The sequence below is a fragment of the Echiichthys vipera genome (genome assembly GCF_963691815.1).
Source record: "Echiichthys vipera genome assembly, chromosome: 1".
NCBI lineage: Eukaryota > Metazoa > Chordata > Actinopteri > Perciformes > Trachinidae > Echiichthys > Echiichthys vipera.
Window position 1 is genome coordinate 18,378,194 of NC_139826.1, and position 19,478 is coordinate 18,397,671.

Below are 19,478 nucleotides of genomic sequence, written 5' to 3' on the forward strand. Positions count from 1 at the left end.
TTAAACATTTAGAAATATTTGTCCCGCAGGAGTATGCATTTAGAAGTTAAGTTGATATACTGAAAGTGAGTTGACAAAACAATTAGTGGCACAGATGTATCATCAGAACAATGTTGATATAATACAAAAAAATGACTATAATGAGATGGCACAAATTAGGTGGACAGAGAGCTTGTTTTTGAATACAAAAGCAATTTCAGTGCAGAAATGATATCAGCGGTTGTGATCATCCTTTAAGATCAGAATCACCTGCACTATTATGAATACAAAGCATGTCTTAATCCAGAATGTCCTTCTATCTTATTTAGCTATGAACGTCCCAGTCTCCTCTCTCTCACCTCTCCGTGCAGCCACCCACTGCTACCTCCACCCTCATACTCTCCTTGTTTGACACTCACTGTCATACAGTTTTGGCATCTGCCCCCTAAACCACCTCCCACATGTCTCCTTATCTTATCCCACCCATTACAACTCCATATAGTCTTGCACTCACTTTACATGTCTGTCCTTCTCCTTTTTTTAAACCTCTGTCTGCATGCTGTGTCTGTGTTCCGTCTCATACCATGTGGTGTACTTGATAGGGCAGCTGACTCCAAAGTCCTCAAATGAATCTCTGTGTGTTCTTGGCTGGGATTTGATTGTAGCACTTTCGTTGTTGGGACCCCGAGTGTCTTTCAACCATTTCTTGTCACAGAATGGGATCCTTCCTTAACCCTTTCTGTTAACTTGCCCACCAATTCTACTATGGAACTGGCTGCAGGCATTATAAAGTTGTTTAATGCTGTCTGGAAACTAGGACAACATATTTTAATATCTGGGAAGATGCCAACAGTGAACAGGACTGATCACTTGTGTGAGTTACATGTTTGCTACGTCAGAACTTATTCGTTTCCATATTCCATTAGGTGCATCGACAAAGGCAAAAACAATCTCTAGCGAGCATAAAACTTTTTTGCACAATTTAGCAAATTTTGCTGTTTACATTTAGCTTTTCTAATGCAATACTTCGAAATACTTATAAAAACGTGACTAAAACTATGGCAACTAACACAGCATATTACTACCCCACCATCTTATAATCTGAAGTTTTGAATTGCACTATTGAATAAAATTCCAAGGTTTGAGAGAGAAGTTGCGCAGTAATTAAAATCTGAAAATATTATATACTATTTATTACTTATTATTTAATCTAAATAAAGGTTTGTTGGGGAAATGGATTTCTTCAATAAAGATCAACAAACAGGAACAGCTTTTTCTCTGTGGTTTATTTTGAGTATTAATATTTCCTCTGCAGACAGAAATACGTTCACCCCTGCTTCCTCACAAAGCTCAGAGTTAAGCAGGAATGAGCCCACTGGTGCTCAGCCTTTTAAAGGAATAGATAGAACAAGCTAAGCCTTGGCTGGGTGACGTCTTTAGACCAAACCAAAGATGCCTTAGACATTCCAATTCTGAACATTCTGAACTTCTCTCATCACAAGGTCTCTAACACAGGGTCTACATAGGCCATAAATACAGTCATGAGTTATCTGCAAGAGACAGGATGTACAGGAGCACAAATATGCCATTATACCATGTCATGAGGCAGTTATGTACGTTATCCATTAAGCAGAAACAAGCTATGTATTAGTCATATGATAAGATTAAACAGAGGAGACTGTGAACTGCGTCTGACCTGACAAAACTATGATTATGAATTACAAATATCCAAAATTCCCACAACAGGTTATTTTAAAAAAAAATCACCATATATGAGGAACAACGCGGATTCCGTCCTGGACTTGGAACAACGGACCAGCTCTTCACTCTCGCAAGGATCCTGGAGGGGGCCTGGGAGTATGTCCATCCAGTCTACATGGGTTTTGTGGATCTTGAGAAGGCATATGACCGAGTACCTCGGGAGAAACTGTGGGAGGTGCTGCGGGAGTATGGGGTGAGGGGGTCACTTCTGTGGGCCATCCAGTCTCTGTACACCCAAAGCAAGAGCTTTGACTGGATCCTCAGCAGTAAGTCGGATTCGTTCCCGGTGGGGGTTGGCCTCCACCAGGGGTGCACTTTTGTCACCAATCCTGTTTGTGATTTTCATGGACAGGATATAGGGAGGGGTTGCAGTTCGGTGGGCTGAGGATCTTGTCTCTGCTTTTTGTAGATGATGTGGTCCTGATGGCATCGTTGGTCAGTGACCTTCAGCACACACTGGATCGGTTCGCAGCCGAGTGTGAAGCGGCTGGGATGAGGATCCGCACCTCTAAATCTGAGGCCATGGCTCTCAGTAGGAAACCGATGGATTGCTTACTCCAGGTAGGGAATGAGTCCTTACCCCAAGTGAAGGAGTTCAAGTACCTCAGGATCTTGTTCACGAGTGAGGGGACGATCAAGCGTGAGTTTGGCCGGAGAATCGGAGCAGCGGGGGCGGTGTTGCAGTAGCTCTAAGGCAAAGCTCTCGATCTACCGGTCAATCTTCGTTCCTACCCTCACCTATGGTCATGAAAGCTGGGTCATGACATGAGGACGCGGGTACAAGTGGCCGAAATGGGTTTTCTCAGGAGGGTGGCTGGAGTCTCCCTTAGAGATAGGGTGAGAAGTTCAGCCATCCGTGAGGAACTCGGAGTAGAGCCACTGGTCCTTTGCATTGAAAGGATGCAGTTGAGGTGGTTCGGGCATCTAGTAAGGAGGCTCCCTGGGCGTCTCCCTAGGGAGGTGTTCCAGGCATGTCCAGCTGGGAGGAGGCCTCGGGGAAAAACCAGGACTAGGTGGAGAGATTATATCTCCACACTGACCTGGGAACGCCTCGGGATCCCCCAGTTGGAGCTGGTTAATGTGGCCCGGTAAAAGGAAGTTTGGGGTCCCCTGCTAAAGCTGCTGCCCCCGCAACCCGACACCGGATAAGCGGTTGAAGATGAGATGAGTGATGAACTCACCATATAGTATGTTAAATTTTTGTTAGAGTGTAACAGAACAGTTCATCATTCAATCAAGCAGCTAATGCCACCTAATAAGTGTGTCACTTGTTAACATCCGCTTTGTTCTTTTGTGCAGGGCAGGTAGTGGACAGTCTGAATTAGTTCGAAGGTCTAATTTTCTTAAAGCTATGATCGGGTCCCAAAGTCACTGAGCTGGTTACAGTGGTGACCGTGCAGTGATGCTATCAAAAATAGAGGAATGTTATCTGTTTCAATTGGTGTTTCACTGCTTGTGCATTTGGGCTTTTAATTAATGGTCCAGTGTTTTTCCATTGTACTCACAGCAAACCAGCATTTAATCACACAGGATGATTTGTCATGGCTGCAACATCTGTCCCTTACAAGCATTACTGCACTCTCCATCCTGTGTGTGTGTGTGTGTGTGTGTGTGTCATTTAGAAAGTGGGATGGGGTCATACGCTCTTTGATATGGGTGATTCATGATCACCTGCAATGAGAAGAGATTACTGGAGAAGAGAAAAGAACACATTGTACAAAAAGAAGAAAGAAATAAAGTAAAAAGATAGAAAGAAAGACAGTAAGAAAGAAAGAAAGAAAGAAAGAAAGAAAGAAAGAAAGAAAGAAAGAAAGCAAAAGTGAAAAAAACAAAAGGAAGGACACTAGAGAAAAGGGGAGAGAAACAAGAAAAGTAAGGTGAATAGGACTAAACTAGAAGAAAAGGAATGAGAATAAAACTGGGAAAAAAGGAGGAGAGCAAGGAGGAAAGAGAACTAAGAAGAAAGCGAAAGAAGGTGAGAAAGGAGTCGAGCAGGGAACCGAAGAAGGGATGAGAAAGGAGAGGATGAGGAGGAAAAAGGAGTGAGGCCCTCTTCATTTATTGCTCCAGTGGAGAAGAACGTAGAGCTCTCTAATGGCGCTGCCGTGGTAATAACAATAAAAACCAGGAGAACAAGTGAAAAAGAGAGAAGGAGAAAGAGAGACAAAAAGAGAGAGGTTAGGACAGAGGGGGAAACATAAAGCATGATTGTTTTCTTTCTACATTTCCATATTCCCCATCTAGCTCCCCCTCTCTCTTTCTTTCTCTGCACCCTCCACCTAACACACACACTTTCCCTCTCTTCCTCTTTTCTGTCTTTCCGCTGTTGGCGCTGTGTGTCCTTGCTCTATGCTTTGTTAGGCAGGGCATTGGCACTGCTGTAGTTGCTGTGTCAGGGCTTTCTATTGGTGGTGATTAATGTATGGAGATGGACTGATCGTCACCAGCCACCAACAATATTCTCACCGCCGGCACAGGAGAGGTGCACACGGGGGGTAGCGGACATGGAGACAGCCTGCACACGGGGTGTCAGCAGCACTGAATCATAAATGCTGTCGTATTAGGACACTTATCAAACACATGCATAAATGTACACAAAATGCATGCCATCGTTTTATTATGAGAAATGATCATGGAAGTAAGAAAAAAAAATCCTATGACTGCACGATCCATATTTAAAGATGACAAGACGAAGATTTTGTTTGTGGGTTGTTGTAGTTATATTATCATAATCATTAAATCTTTATTTTGAAATTATGAGATTTAAGGTTACAATTACAAGTAGAGATGTTCTGATAACATTTTGCTTTACCCATACTGATTCTGATGCCTGAATTTGCCTATGAGTGCCATTCGGATACCAGCCCATTTAAAAAAATATATATTTACAATACATTATTTTTCTTAACAGGTGTAAACTGCTAATGGTTGTTGGATGTTCTATACCATGCTATATGATTGCTCTCGTTGTTGTGTGGCCTGGCTCAGGTTATACATACAGAATGAATGCCATAGAACTTTTTACTCTCTAGGTAGAATCGCTGATAATGATACAAGCATTTTAGGCAGTATGGGAGGCATTTCCAATACTGGTATCGGAACAACTCTAATTCTCTAAAGTCGAGTTTTGTGATACAAACATGTGAAAACCAACCTGTTCTTACTCCCAACTTGTCACATATAGATGCTTGATCAGGACTATTTTGAGTCATTTTTCAGCCTGCAGGGTAGGGATAGGTTAGGGAAACAATACTACTTAGTTAGCTTTCGGAAAAGATTGTGGTTTAGGTTTTAAAAGGTAGCCTACGTTTGTTATGTATCTTCTGTTTGTAAGGTAAATTAAGTATTTAACATACAAACCTTAACTAATATATACAGGACAATAGTGGTCTGTCCTTTGTTTGTTTGACCCATCCATTCACCCCGACCTCCTCCCTATGAGGACTTTGTCGCTCTTTATATTGTACTAAGTTATGTCACAGTACCATGGCTGTGCAGTTGTGTTCAAATCGCCTTGGGTACTTTCCAGTTATACCTACCAAGTTTAATTTTTTCACTATTTTTGTATGAAGTAATCCTTTTCAAGCCGCAGCACGGCAACAACTAGGATGCTTTTTCCACCTGTATCCCAACATGACAAATCTCTCTCTTTGGGGATCAATAGGCGCAGTTTCAACTAAAGATGTGTTAATAGCAACACAGTTTGACACAACAAACATTATCAGGCCAGAGGTGGCCTCATTACATCAGATCTTTATGAATCAATCTGAAAAATTGTGTGGTACTGAAAAACAGAACTATAAAATAAGGTGGAGAGTATGAAGTACAACCAAAACAGTTGTTATTTAATGAGTGTAATTAACAAGTAAAATTTGTGCGATATCTGAGCAGCAAATGGCATGCCAGCTTGACTTTTCGGCCCACACTGCACATGTGTGTGTGTGCTGTGATTAGGCCACTGAGACAGTAGATAAATTAGCTTCGGGGAGAAAATGAAAGTGTAAGATATACTGGATTGCCCTGTAAGAGTTCATGTAGCAAGTAGCCCCACACACACACACACACACACACACACACACACACACACACACACACACACACACACACACACACACACACACAAACACACACACATACACACACACACACACACACACACACACACAAGCACACACAAGCACACACACACTAAACCTTCCCTCCCTTCCTTCCTATCCACCTTCCCATCCATCAGGCCATCTCAGGGAGCTGCCCGCGGTTCCACTGGCTGGTTTAATTGTTAATGCTAATTGCTATTTATTGGCTCAGATGCAAATGATAGGCTGGCCAAAGTGAAATTTTATGAGGAGTGAACTCCCCCTCTCACACAAATTGAAAAAGTGAAACAAGAGGAAGAGGGAAATGAGGCGAGAAGAGAGGAGCTTAATGGTGGCTCTTTAATGGCAGAGAGCAAAAATTAAGACTGATTTAAGACACAGAGCTAAATCCCCCCCAAAATCCTTTGTGATCCCCTCTCAGGGAGACACCCATTTGGCACAGGAGGAGAGGAAAAAAGAGGAGAGGTGGAAATGATTTAGTCTTGAATGCTTGTTTGAAATATGTTCAAGTTATTTGGATTTTTATTTTGATACAAGCATACAATTAGCTTGCAGTTCTTGACCCCTAAACCCTGGAACACCTTTAAAAGTAAATTAGTTCTAAATCAAAACAATCTGATTAGATAGATATATAGATAGATTGATAGATACATACATACATACATACATACGTAGACCAACTTCACTTGAAAACGGCAAAGACAGTGGAATAATTGTATTAGAGGAGAGCATATGGAGAATGACACTGGGCTGAGGTCAAACTTAGCCAACGGCAGCCTCTCACTGGCTCTGTATATACCATCTGAGCTTGCACTTGAACATCATCCACTTTCTAATACACTCTGAGAGGCAAAGCAGTATTTGCACAGCACATTATCTTAATGTAAGCCTGAGAATGTGTGTGTGTGTGTGTGTGTGTGTGTGTGTGTGTGTGTGTGTGTGTGTGTGTGTGTGTGTGTGTGTGTGTGTGTGTGTGTGTGTGTGTGTGTGTGTGTGTGTGTGTGCTCTTTGCATCAGTCCCAGCACAGGACGAGTGTCGTGGCCCTGTGTGACACAACAATGTCCTCTTTTTAGGCTTGCTCATTTGCTTTCCATCCATCCATTACTCCAGTCCTCCCTCCTCTCCATCCCTCGCTTCATCACTCCGTCTGATTGAAGGATCTTCTCTCCATCCTCAAGGTGTGATCGCCCCACCAATTAAAGACCAATCCAATCGCATCTGAGCTTCTGCGTGTTTATGTGTGGGGGAGCAGTGTATGTGTGTATGCATGTATACACTTACATGTATGAGAGTGCATGTGTGTGTGTGTGTGTGTGTGTGTGTGTGTGTGTGTGTGTGTGTGTGTGTGTGTGTGTGTGTGTGTGTGTGTGTGTGTGTGTGTGTGTGTGTGTGTGTGTGTGTGTGTGTGTGTGAGATGTGAGATCTGGGAGGTTAATGCAGTTAGGGTTATTTCACAGTCCATTAAGAAGCTTATGTTGACCTCCTAACCCTAAAGCCAACAACACAGAATCCATTATCATGACAATAGGACTGTGTGCACAGGCATGTACATGTGTGAGTGTGTGTAAGACTGTGGACTCCATTTGACATGGTTATGCCATGTGGAAAACCAAACATGTATGACTGATGATCAGAGGTAAAGAGCGAAGAAAGAGAGAAAGATACAGACAACACAACAGTAAGAGAGACAACTTCCTGTTGTCTCTTTGATTACTCAAGGTTCGGACAGTGCATTCTGGCCTGTGGAGTCATTTGCACTATTATAGTTTACAGAGTGGAGGAGGAAGGACAATCAGTGGCCATGCAAAAAGGAACAGAAGATGCTGACGCCAGACCTTTTTTTAGGTGGTGGAGGGTGTCAGAGAATTTGATTCAATTACGTAGAGAGCAAAACCTAGTCGCCGTACGTGCTGGAGTGTGGTGTGTGTGTGTGTGTGTACTGTATATGTGTGTGTGTGTGTGTGTGTGTGTGTGTGTGTGCGTGTGGTTGACAGATGAGGTTTGTCAGCTGTGAAGGAAACCTGTCTAACTGCTACAAAAAAAGCACAACTGTAAAAGGTTGGTATTTCCCCCTCTTGCCTCAACAATACCGTATGTCTCCATGTGTTATAAAGATATCTGTGAATCTTTGTATTGCTATATCGATTCCTTTTCTTCTCCAAAGGTGATATGATCATGGTCTATGAGGCCAATGTACATTATTACAAATTCTTACAAATTCCAGAATTCAATAAATTCTTCTGCATTCCTAATCTGGGAAGAAAAAAACCCAGTAATGCACCACATGTTCCATGATCTGTGAGGAGTATTTACTGTAAAATGTTCTGGTCAGGTTTTCGTGTAAAAATACATAGATGTCGACATGAACTAACTCTTCTTTAACTGTATCAAAATGTACATGTAAAAAACATTCACTTTTTGGACCCCCTTAGTTGAAAACTGAATAAAAAAGGGATTCATGTAATTGTACAAAAAACATGATGTGTACTCATCGATGCCACCTCTTTCACAGAGAAAAAAAAAGACGGATTAATTGTCAAATATGTTTCTGCATGGAGTACTTATAAAACATGAAACAATCCAATAATTTATATGATAATACACAATTACACTCTGACTCAGTATCTATTTTTTCTCTTTCTGTCCTGTAATTCATTTACTTCAATCTCTCTCGCTCTTATTTCTCATCTGTTTATCCACTTATTTCCCTAACACTGCGGCTAACCCTGACCGTCACCTTGTCCCTCACAATCCACACCTTTAGGATGGTTATTGATCCACATTCACGCACACGCACGCACACACACACAAACACACAAACACACACACACACACACACACACACACACACACACAGAGGCCTGGCTGCTGTGTCGATGGCTAATGGGACAAGCAGGGCCAGGTTTGGTCTGGATGGGTTATAGTTTGGAGGCCTATAAATAAACAATACAATACCCGAGGGAACGGCAATATTGAATTCATTAGATTCTTGGTCACAGCTTGAAAGATTATATTTGTAAAGAACACAGTTCATACTTACAGAATTGATGGCTCGATGAACGTCCTTACACTATATGGTGACAAAAGTGTGGGTGATAGTAGAAAGAATGAATAACTAAAAATGAACACTGATTGAACAAAATAGAGGAACTGATATTGCTGCTACTTCATTATTTTTATCGTGTAACATTGTCTCTCTTAGCAGAAAACAACTTGACACCAGTGCCACCAAAGAAGTTTACAAGGGGCATATAGGGAAGAAAAACTCTTTAACACCGCGCCCTGCATGCACACACACACACACACATGCACACACACACACACACACGCACATGCACGCACACACGCACACACACACACACACACACACACACACACACACACACACACACACGCACACACACACACACACACACACACACACACACACACACACACACACACACACACACACACACACCCCTTTACTCTCGCCTTTCCCCTTCACCTCTGCTCTCCCCTCAGATGTTTTAGGGTTGTGTATGGGTGTGTTTGTGCTGAAATCAGTTGTGGTTGCCTACTATGTGCATCTGACAGTATGTACTGTAGTCATGTTAGTGTGTGTGACAGCACACACAGACAGTTGAAATTGATATCCCGGCAGTGTCTTTGCGTCCCAGGCAATATGGTGCCTGTTCAGGGACTTATCAAACTGATGGATGGGAGGGGGGCAGAGCCCTGGGACCCCTGCCTTAATCAACCACACACACGCACACACACACACACACACACACACACACACACACACACACACACACACACACACACTGCAAAGGTTTTTTGCACAAGACAGTATGCTGTGTGTCTAACTTTGTATGAATGAAATACACGTGCACTCTGAAAACACACACATGCAAACACTGTTCAGTGTAAACAAAGAAGTGTGCACACAGAAACACAAATTCATGTAACTATATAAACACATCCTTTGGCAGCCATGCATACACAGAAATAGAAGTATGTTCTTCACACTATCGCCTTGTGTGTAGCCTAAACGTTCTCATCAGAAGAACGTGTGAGAACCGCAGTCCTGTGTAGGATGAAAAGTACCAACAGAGAGAGGCTTCAAGAGAACAGTGAGATTGTAATGAAAACATGTGCTGTTATAATGTGCAAAAAAAAAAGAAAAGTAAAACTTCAGAAATAATTTTGAATTACCGTAAATATTTTTACATTGGTTCAGAAAGACATTATTTAAATGTATTTTATATTCATGTATCAATCAGCCATCACTGTTGATATTTAAAATATGTTGTCTCTTATAATTATTAATAATATTACCACATTGTGTTTCTTCTTGATAAATGATTTAAGGTTGAAGGAGTAGTGAAGCAAAACATTCCCAATATGATTTCTCAACTAGCATTTATGGCCATATTTCTTTACAACATAACGACTCTAATGATCCTAAGGTGTGTAGTGCTTTTTATATTCATGTACTCATCTCAAGCAATTCTATAATTTTCATTTAATTTCTTCATCATTCCGCAATCTGAATAAATCCATCTCCTAGTTGTACTTGATGTGGAAAATAAATTTCAGCTGTACATTAAGATCTGATTAAATTTCTATTTGAAAAATTTGTCTTTGGTTTCGTAGTTTCACCTCTCTCTGCCTGTGTGTGTGTGTGTGTGTGTGTGTGTGTGTGTGTGTGTATGCACACACTAACTCTGTTTTAATGACTCTGGAAGCTGTTTATCATTGAAGGGTATACAATGCACTGTTGTCAGTACTGTCCAAAGAAACACTGGGACAAAGAACACACACACACACACACACACGCGCACACACACACGCACACACACGCACACACACGCACACACACGCACACACACGCACACACACACGCACACACACGCACACACACGCACACACACGCACACACACACACACACACACACATATATATAGATGACGATGCTCACTAAATTGTCCTTCACATGGCTCTCCTTGTATATTGACTGTGTGTCTTTTTTCCCAAGCTGACGTTATTGTCAAATTGTTTCTCAAACGGGACACAATTGAAAAGGCGGACAGTTGTTCAATGGCTTGAGTTTTACCATTGATTACCAATAGGGCCGTCTATTTGTCTGTCGGCTGGAGGTATGGGAAGAAACTCTGCTCTGCACTTCTCTCACGACCGCTCTCTTTTTATTGCAGCACATACACACAGGTGCACACGCATATGCACAAACACTAGTAGATGTTTGTGTCCATGCATGTGCACACATATCCCGTTTCATTTAAATATTGCCCCTGTCCCAACGCATTCTATTACTTGATACAGTATGATACCCACAAATCAATTGAAGCCAAGGAGACACCACACACATACACATACCAGACTGTGTGTAGCCCGCAGGCAGATGGTATCTGCAGTAGACGCTTGTTATTCTCAAATACTCTGATATGGAGATCATTAGCACAAGGAAAACACTAAAATACGTTGAAGCACCTGAAGCGTACACACAAAATAAAACTTTTTACTTTAGAAATCACCATATTAAAGCTGCCATGTGTGTGATTTTTCTCTGCAATATATTGCTGTTAAATCACTGAACACACATGCTGCAGCTAAAAACAACAGATATGGAGATTCTTAGGATGTGATGAACATTTTAAAATAGACGGAAAAACAGACATGCAGTACGTGGAAACTATTATTCCAAATGCAAATGCTTTAACATAAATTTAAAGAGGAAATTTCCAAGATAGAATATCCCCCATAATGTTCCCCCCGAGATGGTTGTGTGTTTGGTGTTCAGCAGTAAAAATACATGCATTGCTATATCCACACACATTTGTAGATTATGTTGCTGTTGCTGTGTCAATTTCAGTACTCTCCTAAAAAACTTATTAGAAATTGTGTAATGCAAATACCAATAAATTATTAAATTATTAGACTAAGATGTCCTTGGTGTATGTCAGTCCACAGACAGATAAATATAGCTCATCTACACAATATGCTTTTCAGAGAGCAGGGTCAGTAAGGATTAGGTAGCAGCAATCTTCAGTGACTTCAGTGACAAGCAGTCTAAAGTCTTAAATTACTTTAACAGTAGGGATGTTTTATATCAAATATGCATCAATTAATAAAAACAGAAAGAGTGTGCCAATTTTCAGAACTTTTTAAGTAGCTGAAGCACTTAATTCTTCCCTTCAAATGCATAGAATAATAATAATAATAATAATAATAATAATAATAATAATAATAATAGTAATAATAATAATAATTCCAGTTTCTATAGGCTTTCGCAGCCCGACACTGTCGATGTTCGAGTCCTCATAATGTGCTTTACTTTCATGACTGCAAAGATGTGTAATAAGTGAACAGTTCAGTTAGTGTCGGCTTCTTCAAACAGGTCAGAAAGTTGCAGATTTAGACCGGTTGTAGAAATATTATCTGTGATTTTGAAATGTTTTGTTTTATTATTATTATGCATGTGGTATTTCTTTAATAACTTTATTGTTTTACTGTGTTTTTAATTGCGTTTCTTTTTGTATGTTTTTCCTATGCTGTCTTGCTGTAAAAATACACTTTTCAGACAATAAATATTTGAACTGAAGTGTTTGAATCCCCTGATCAAACATGCAATGCACAGAAAGTACTTTGAATAGTGTGCATATGTGAAAATATTCTGGCCAGAAGGTTATACAGTAGAAGAAGGAAGAAAAGAAGCTTTAACTGAAGAGAGATGACACCAAAAAAAAATTGGTGTCAATTACTATTGAAGAGAAGAAGAAGACAAACACTTTTTTTCGCCTTCTCTGTCTCTTTCTCCTTGGTGGCACTTTCCAACAGTAAATAAATTAGAAAAAGGAGGTGTGTTTGTGTGTGAGAGAGAAATAAAGAGTGAGAGATTGCGGCGTGTGTGTGTTTATATATATATATGTTTTTACAAAAACCCTCACTGCTCTCCTGTGTTGCTTCCTCTCTCTCGCTCTGTTTATGAGTGTGTGCGTGAAAGAGACAGTATCTGAGGGAGCGCATGGTGCTAGATTGATGTGCACCGCCGGCGTGGCCGTTTCTGCTGAGAACGACCACACTCCTCTGCCTAATGATGCCACATCCATCCTGGAGGTAAGTGTGTGTGTGTGTGTGGGTGTGTTGCATGTGTGTCCACAAGGTGTCTATCCTGGGGGCTACAACGCAGCACCTTATACAGCCTCTGATCACTCTTTATTTGGCACTGAGCATGTGTGTGTCCATATGTGTGTGTGAGTGCGAGAGTGAAGGGTCCTGTGTGCCCATTAATATTAAATATAGATACCCTTGTCAGTGAATTACATCCTCTGATCCCATATCCTCCTCTCATGGAGGAGAGGTGAGGAGGGAGGAGACACAGGAGGTGAAGGAAGGGAGAGATAAAGTGTGGAGGGGAGAGGAGAAGAACAGCAGGTGAACTGTGGAGAGAGGGGACGGTAGAAAGGGGTTGAGGAATGGTTATAGCATGGAAGGAGAGCCAGAGTAAGGAGAGAGAAAAGAGAGTGAGGAGGTAGAAGGTGGAGGAGAAGCAGAAAAGGGCGTGATGAGGTGTTTAAATGGGAGGAGAGGAGCTGGAAGGCAGAGAAAAGAAAGGTAAGGAAAGGAAAGGAAAGATGACATGGAGAGGCTTATGGCAGACTTTACTTTTTAAAAGTAGCTCATTAATGTTCAACTTGACCAGAGAAAAGGAAAGGAAGACCAAGAAGTAGAGTGAGGAATTAGGATAGAAGAAGAAGAGAAAGGGGAGGAAAAGAAGTCATTAGATTGAATTGAACCGTACGGAGGAAGTGCAGGAAGTTACAGATAAGAAGAGAATGAAGGGGGTGCAAAGGCAGAGAGGAGTAAGTGAGGGGGGAGACTGGATGAAATCTGGGGAAAGAGGGACTACAGAGGGGACTAAGGGGTTTAGGAATGGACGGAGGGAGGGTTGAGGAGGCCAGCTGATTGATTGTGTAGAGTGTTGGAGACTTGAGGAAAGAGGGATGAGGAGAGGGGGAAAGGGAAAAGAAAGCAGAGGAGTGAATCCATCACTGTGAGGGAGGAACAGAGAGAAAGGCATTGGCAAGCCAAGACAGAAAAGAGGTGGGATCAGAAAAAGAAGAAAGAGAGGTAAGAAGTTAAGCTGGAGATATAGAGTGAAAAGTGAGATGGAGCAGACAGAGATGAAGAAAGACATCAACAGACAAGAGAGATTTGTTGGATGAAGATGTAAGAGAGAGAGAAGTGATCGAGTGATGACGGATGGAGGAAAAACAACGGAGTGAACAGCAGCAGCTTTGACCTGTCATCTGTCTGTAATGAAGGAGAGAAGGGAGGAAGAAAGGAAAGGAGGAGTGACAGTTTGATTTTCCTAGCCAGGCGTTCATTCCCATATTCCCTGGCAAGCTCTCACCTGATGGAAAGATGGCAGAAAATCAATAGTCCATGTGCGTAATGGAGTAATGACTCTGAGTGTATGTGTGTGTGCGGATAATGATAAGTGTGTGTGTATCTGCCCGATCCCTAAGCAATCACACACAGCTTAAGCCAGTCCCAAGGGGTGGGGGCCACTTTAACTAACAACTTCATTACTGGAGCCACACACACACACACACACACACCAAAACATACCCTTACACAAACCCTGTTGAACATCGAGGATAGACTGTAATTTACTTTTTCCAGATACCTGTGCCTTATCTTATTCCAGTTTGTTCTGAAATAATCTCACAAGCATTTCACATTTAACTGTTTGATTTGAACGTCCATAAACAAAGTTTACTCCCCCATTCTTTGTTGTAAGGGACTGGTGGCATCTACACTGTGATGTGGATTTACCCAAACACTTTGGTGATAAGAAAACAATTTAGTTTTCCGTAAAGGACTTCAAATACAGTCCAGGTGTATAATCCTGGTGTCCCATTGTGTGTGTGTTTATCCAAACAGCTCTCAAAGTGTTTCCAGTTTCTGCCAAGTTGTTTTGAGGCTGTGAAAACATTCCCAGTTCTGGGAATGCGAGGCCCTGGCACGCGCTATACACGCAGTGATGCACCTCAATCAACCAATTAGGTCATCAAGGGGATCTCTCATCACAAAAACAGGCTCACTGCCATGTCCAAATGATGGGGTGCTGACGTACACACACGCATTTACACGCACGCACGCACGCACGCACGCAGGATCCCATGTCTGGCTCCAAACTCAAGAGACGCTGATCCACAGAATACACATACACGCGCACACAGTAACATACACACTGCCCCTGTGGAAACACAGGCACACACACGTACACAAACACAAATCAAACACACACACGCGGCCCCCTACTCATTATGAGCCCACTGATCAAAAAGAATGATGCTCCCTGTAACTATCTACCAGAGGAGGATGGAGAGAAAAAAGGAATTTGGACAAAAGGTGGCCCGTTGCGGCTCGGCGGCGGCGCAGACCGGCAGCTCATGGCGGCAGCCCCCTCTGTTTACTAGCGGCTAATTAATTCGCCACATATGCTGAGAACATCTGTCGCTAGTGACCTGCCGGGAGAGCAGAGGACGCACTGCTGCGACGGCCCGCTCCCCCCCACTCTCATTAGCACACACACATACACTTTCTCTCTCTCTCTCTCACACACACACACACACACACACACATACACACACACACACACACACACACACACACACACACACACACACACACACACACACACACACACACACACACACACACACACACACAAAGAGGATCACACACATATATATATAAACATTGATGACTGCATGCACTTGTGTGTTCAGACACACATAGCTTCACATACCAAGATGCAATTGATACACATTCACAAACTTTGATCCGTTGTTTGGTTTGTTTACTTGCAAGATTATTAGCAACTCAAAGCATTGAACAATTCAAAACCAATTATACTCATACATGCTCAAATCAGTGCTAATTTTCTACAGTTTGGTGGTATTATCTTCAATATTAATGTCTATTTATTTGACCAAGGATAACTTTATAATTGATCTATACTTAATCACAGATTTGGGGGAAAGAGCTCATTGATTTGTTTAAAAGCTGTGTTTTCTGGATATTTATTTAGAAGGCATAGTATTAATTTCTGTGGCTGAACAGAAAATATGCAGCATTAACGTCTTCTTCCAGAAAAACAAAGTTATCCCAAAATCTGTCCAATGATGGCAGATATAAGTGCAGATTCGGGTACTTTCAGGATGCCTGTATTTTGCACTGGTCCAAATATCTAATTAAAAATCTAAGGTGTTTAATTGCTTTGTGAATTCAGGACAAACAGACAACTGCAGATCAACACCATAGTCAAACAAAAGGTGCAGGAAAGAAGTCCCTAAATAGAAAAACAATATTTGCAATAAGGTATGAGGTATGCATGTTTCATTGGTAAAATAATATACAAATATCGCCAAATCTTCTAACAATTTGGAACCACATTTTGTGTTTTTTTCCCTGTATCACTGCTGGTGTCAGGAAGTTTGTGTTCACTGCTTTCCACATATGTGTAAACTGCACGTTTTTGCATCTGTAATTCAGCGCCTCTACACTCGCCCCGGCACTTTCAGTAATATTTAGCACACTTTTGGTCTGCAACTCTGTCCTTCAGAAGCCAAAGCTGAACTTGGCGAAATAAAAAAGTGTAGCCTTGCGAGTGTGCAAACCGCACCACCAGCAGAAAAACTCCCACCAGCCAATCAGATTCATTAACCTCCACTATCCCACAATCCCCCCAGGGGGACCTACAAAGACAAAGACAAACTCTCCCCCCCTGTGTCCTGTGTGTCCCCCTCTTTCCGCCTCCCATAACAGCCCCCCACCCCTCCACATGCTCAACAACCAGGTTTCAACACAGACATAACTAAAAGGAACATAATTAACAAAGTACAGGTCTTCTTGCTACAAAATAGACTAAGAACCATGATTACTGTCCACTTTTTGAGGAGGTTCCCGCTATAAAAGTACTGCCAGTGTTCTTATGATTAAGCGCCAAGGTGCATTTGGTACAGTATGGTTCGGCTGAGCAAAGTTGGGCTGGTATGGCATTTTGATTGAGGCTACTGATTATAATTATTTCCATTTAACGATATTTGAATTTCATGATATTTATGTAAAATCATAGTCACCCATCTGAAAATCACCTAGTCAGTCAGTCAGCAGGTCATTAAAGTTGTCACCTCGCCTGTCTCACATGTTAATCTGGTGTGGAATCAATTACGGTATTATTAACGTGTTTTCTGAGTTCTCCTCACCTTCAGCTCCACTAAAGGCCTCTTACGCAGCCTGCCAGTCCATAAACCAAATCAGTCAGTCAACTACTTTTTCCCTAACTCAGTCACCCAAGCACTGAACAAGTCAACAAGTCAGCCACTCGGCGAAGCGGCCCACCAAGCATCCATTCAGTCAAGCAGCCACCCAGCCGGTGAGCCCCCCACCTGTCCCTGCTAATTTGGTGAGGAATCAATTAAGGCTGTGTTTGCTGAGTTCTCCTTGCCTTCAGCTCATCTGCTCCTCTCTAATGCAATTGTCCTGTGTGCTGCGTGCAGAGCGGCATAATAAAGTGATAAGGCTAATCAGGTTGGCGGCTCCTCTCCTCTCCCCATACGCACACTACACTTATTCTATTAGATGTGTAATGAGATTCTGCACTCCATCAACACGATGCCGCTATGTGTGTGTGTGTGGGTGTGTGTTTGAGAAAAAGTGTGTGTCTTTGTGTGTGCAAAAGTATGAAAGTGTGTGTGTGTGTGTGTGTGTGTGTGTGTGTGTGTGTGTGTGTTTGAGCGAGAGGGCTTCTGTTCTTGCAGAGGAAATTTGCTCCATTTACATTCTATCATTAGCTTGAAACAAATGTGCCCTTGAGCTTAGCGCCCCTGTCTCTCTCGGCTGCAAACACTTTACTTTGGCAGGCGATCATAGTAACATGCGCGTGCACCCACAGACGCACACAGACATACACTCGAGTAAGACACTTCAGCATATAATCGAATAGAGAAATGCACAAACACGCACTTAAATAAAACTAGAGGCACAAAGTATTACTCAAATGAATGTGCAATGCTGCATGTGCAATGCTGTGGGAGATCATTAGCTTAGGAATCATCTTTTTATTAAGTAAACACACATGGAAACAAATACACGCACACACACACACACATTTTAACTTCTATCCAACCACTCATCCCTTTATTTATCCATCCATCTAACAACCACATCTTACCTATCACATACACACAAACCGGTTCATTCAACCAACTGACACACACACATACACACATGCCCCCCCCCCCCCCCCCCCCCCCCCGCCTTCCAGACAAGTAGAGAGAGTGATGGTCGAGTAGATGTAGAGGACACAGGGCTCTATGATGTGTAGAACAGTTCTGGTCAATGGGCCAGATAATGAGTTGCCATAAACAGCAGCATTCTTCCACTGTCCAGCTCAGCTCATTACCGTAGCTAGCATATGTAATCAGTGTGTTGCTGGGGCGTGTCTTAATGTACTCTACTCTGCTGTTTCTCAAAGACAGTGTTGGGCCCACAGGGTGGGTCACGAGAAGGTAAGAATGGATCAGTGGATCATCCTCAGGAAACATTGGTATTTAAAGCTGCAAACACTGTCCGCGTAATGAGGGCCAAGTCTTTTCGGTTCCAATGCATGTAATTTAGGTTAAATAAGGTGGAAAAGACTCAACATGAATAAATACTCAACATTTTTGTAGCGTTTTTTAATGAAATAAAACGATGTTGAAGCATGAAGTCAATATGGCTGCAAGAGATGTATAAACCATAGACTTATATATTGCCTCTTTTGTGACTGACTTCATTAACATAAATGAGGGAATGCAAAACAACAGAGGGTATACAGTATATGGGCATTTTGGAGGCCAGAAAGCTGTCACAGAGACATAATTAGAAAACACGCACACACCCTCACACACATACAAACACAATATCAAGCTGTGCACATCCTCATTAACTCCTCGAGTATGATAAAACACGATTCTCTCTCATCCCACCCAAGATTCCATAAAGAGGAGATAGTATTTCAAGCTGCCGACACTAAATCTCTAATTATAACTTTATTTGAAGAAAACAAGGGAGCACTTAATAAGCAAATGAGAGTGATAATAACTTGGAATATGGATTGGACCTAACAGACTAGATTATAAGGGTGAACCCCTGCTGAGAGAGAGAAAGAGAGAGAGAGAGAGAGAGAGAGAGAGAGAGAGAGAGAGAGAGAGAGAGAGTTGTAAATAATATGACAGAATGAGTAAGTTATGAGGCTTAATACTCAAAGCTGCAATTATGGCTTTCTTTGAATAGACAGAGATGAGTGGTTATGAGGATGATCGGATAAAAATGTAATAAGTTAACTGCTTCCCTCATTTGCTCCCATTCACACACACAACAAACACTTATTCCACATCTTTATTCTGCGTCTTTCTTTTCCTGCTTTGGTCAGAGTTTTGTTCTCCAAGATTTTAAAAAGAGACCGTAAAGTTTGTTTTGATTACTAAATGAGGATGCAGAAGTTTCTCCTGGTATATTTAAACTCCTTTAAAGGGGCCATCTTTTGATTTTACAGGTGAAGATCAGTTCATTCATCATGAGG